Here is a 3,038-nt window from a genome sequence, read left to right as displayed (position 1 = left end):
TTTTTCTTTTTTGCCTCAACACTGTGAACAGGCTTTCTATAGTTAGAGCAAGCAGGAGCTACACCTCATTGCAGAGTGCAGTCTTCTCATTGAGGTAGCTTCTCCTGTTGCGGAGCAAAGGCTCTAGAATATGTTGTCAGTAGTTGTGGCCTGGGGGCTTAACTACTCTATAGCATGTGAAATCTCCTGGGGCCAGGGATTGAACCTGTGTCCCCCTGCATTGCCAACTGGATTCCCAACCACTGGGCCAGCAGAGAAGTCTGACTCCGCCTAATTGAAAAGATAAAATTAACATGAGGAATGCCTATAGAAAGATACAGAGATGCTCACAAAATAGGAAGAAAGGGTTAGCAGCCAGGCCTTTCAAGGCATGTGAAACAAGCAAATTTGGGGATCAAAATATCAAGAGCCCACTGGTATTTTCTTCTGCACCCTACTCTTGGGATGAACTAAGGCCAACCACATTTTGTAATTGTGTTTGTGCCCCAAAGCCCAAAGTGGGAGATAGAGGGATTTTCTTTGGCTTGGTCACTCAGTGCATGCAGGGGACTGGATGACTGCCCCTCAAAAAACCAAAGATGTTCTTTGATACCGGAAGAAAAGAGAATGGAGGCTGACTGGGCATGAGCACAGGGAGCCACTGTTGTTTGGGCAGTTAATGGAAGCTCTGATCCTGCTTCTCCCAGAAGACAGATACTCACAGTACTCTCACGCACTCGGGGACAGAGTGAAACACAGCCCTAAGCCCACCCATGGGTCTCCTGGTAAAAAGCTCCCAGCTCCCCACAGTGACACTGTCTCTTCTCCATCCCCCTGCCCTCTTCTGTCTCCCCAGCACTTGCAACTTCTCCACTGATGGCTTCCACGGTTCCGCCCCAGGAGCCAGCTTGTGCCTAGGTTCCAGTGTGCACTATGCTGTGGACTGGATCAGAAAGCTGGCCTTCTGCGACCATTGGGTGAAGGAGATATACAATGCCTACAGAAACAGTGTCGGCAGTGAGTGGGCCAGGGAGAGGGCCATCCATGGTGGTTGAAGGGTCTGTCTGCCTGGGCTCCAGGAGCACCCCAGGACCAAGGGAAATTCATTAAGAATGGATGCTATCATTCATATCCCACCTGCTCGGTGCCAGCTTCCAAGAGGCTTACAAATCCTAGCTCACTCAGTGTTGCCCTCATGACACCCTCTGGGAGAGGATCTCATCATCCCCACTTTGGGTCTGGGGAAGCTGACGGAGAGATGACTTGTGTTGCCCGTCCATGATTATGCCTCCAGCCCCACCGTGGTGCTCCACATGTGGTCCTTGGACCAGCAGCATCAGGGTCACATGCAGGGTCTTGGAAATGCAGATTCTTTGGTCCCCATCTCAAACGTGTCAGATTGACAGCTCTGGGGTGGGATTTGGCCCTCTGAATCTTAACTGGACCTCCAGGTGATTCTGATGCTTGTTGGAAGTTGAGGACTTCGGGCTTCGCCCTGACTACTCAGACTGTGGTCCCTGGAGCAGCCACACGAGTTCATCTCCTGGGAGCTTGTTAGAAATGTGGACTCCAAGCCCCTCCCAAGGCATCTGGGTCAGATCTGTGTCTTTAACAAGACTCCCAGGTGATTCGTGAAAACATTGGTTCTCAAGCTTGACTCCTATTGGGATCCCCTGACGAATTTACCGTTCTGCTTTTTTGGCCTAGCTGCTGCTTGGCATTGGGACTTACTGAGTTCCCTGGTGGATTCTAATGTGTGGACAAGTTATGAAAGCCACCAGCTTCAGTGTCAGGAGAGGATTGGTTTATCATATTGTACAAGAAACCTGGAAGGTGCTGGAGGCAGGGTTGATTCACCAATGACCCTTGATCACTATTTCTGGAGTTCTCTAAGTCTTTGACTCTTTACAGGTGAGGCTGCTTCTCCCCCAGGAGGCACATGGGGATGTTTTTGATTATCATGATGACTCTAAGCAGCTACTGGCTGGTAAAGGGAATACAATTTGAGTAGGTGGATAATAAAATGTGCCATCTACACCTTGACCCCGTTCTCAGAAAGAGTAAAGTCCCAGGAAGAACTTCGGGCCTCTGACTGGATAAAACCCATTTCTAGTCCCAATGCTGCCACTTTCTTACTCCCCAAGCCTTAGTTTCTAAGTCGGTGAAATGGGGATAAAAATACATATACCGTTCCAGCCTCCTGGAAGGCTCCTCCCCTTGCCCAGCTCTTTGGACTCATCCTTTTCCAGCTCCGGCTCACTCTAGAGGAAGCATTCCCTCCCAGCTCGCACTCCCACCCTCCAGCTCAGCCAGGCCTGCCTGCAATTCCCTCCACCAGCTCCCAATATTTCTCCTCCTCTCTTGTCAAGAAACATTTACCTTTGTGACACATGGTTTCATCAACGACCCTCCATGTGGAATGTAAGTTCCATTAGCTGAGCACCTACTGTGTGCTGGCCTCTCACGCACAGTCACTGTGCATGGGTAGTGAGCAGAACACACAGGCTGTCTCATTCTTCACTAAGCTCACAGCCTGGCTACAAGCAGTCAGCACCTAAGTGTAACAAGTGTGTCAATTGACCACCAGATCTTTGGAGAAAAATAAAGTGGAGAATGGAGAACAGAGGAGTGTCTATGGGTGGTCGGGATGGGAGGGTAGGTGGTGATCAAGGACGGCCTGGTTTCGAGGTGACAGCAGGACACAGGTGGGAGGAGAGGAAGTAAGCCCAGTGAGCATAAGAAGGACGGAATTTCCCGAGAGGAAGCAAGGAGTTCAAAGGTCCAAAGGCTGGAGCTTCCTGTGGAGAGCCAGAGTGCCCTCAAGGATGCACCAAGCAAAAGGCAAGGGGTGGGGTGGGGATGGTGGGGTCATGGAGGTGCCTGGGGCCTTCAGAGGCACTTCAACTTTTTGTCCAAGCACTTCTTTTTAAAGAAGATTTCTTTAACTTTAACAGTGAATTGATATAGAGGAATTTTGTTACCTGTCTGTCCTTAACACTGGTGGTTCAGGGACCCCAATGCAGGGGCACAGGTTTGACGCCTGCTTGGGGAACTGAGAT

This window comes from Giraffa tippelskirchi, chromosome Y (assembly GCF_054371585.1).
Source record: "Giraffa tippelskirchi isolate mGirTip1 chromosome Y, T2T-mGirTip1v1.2.pri, whole genome shotgun sequence".
In the NCBI taxonomy this organism is placed as follows: domain Eukaryota; kingdom Metazoa; phylum Chordata; class Mammalia; order Artiodactyla; family Giraffidae; genus Giraffa; species Giraffa tippelskirchi.
The sequence above is the reverse complement of the archived record's forward strand: the minus strand, read 5'-3'. Positions refer to the sequence as shown.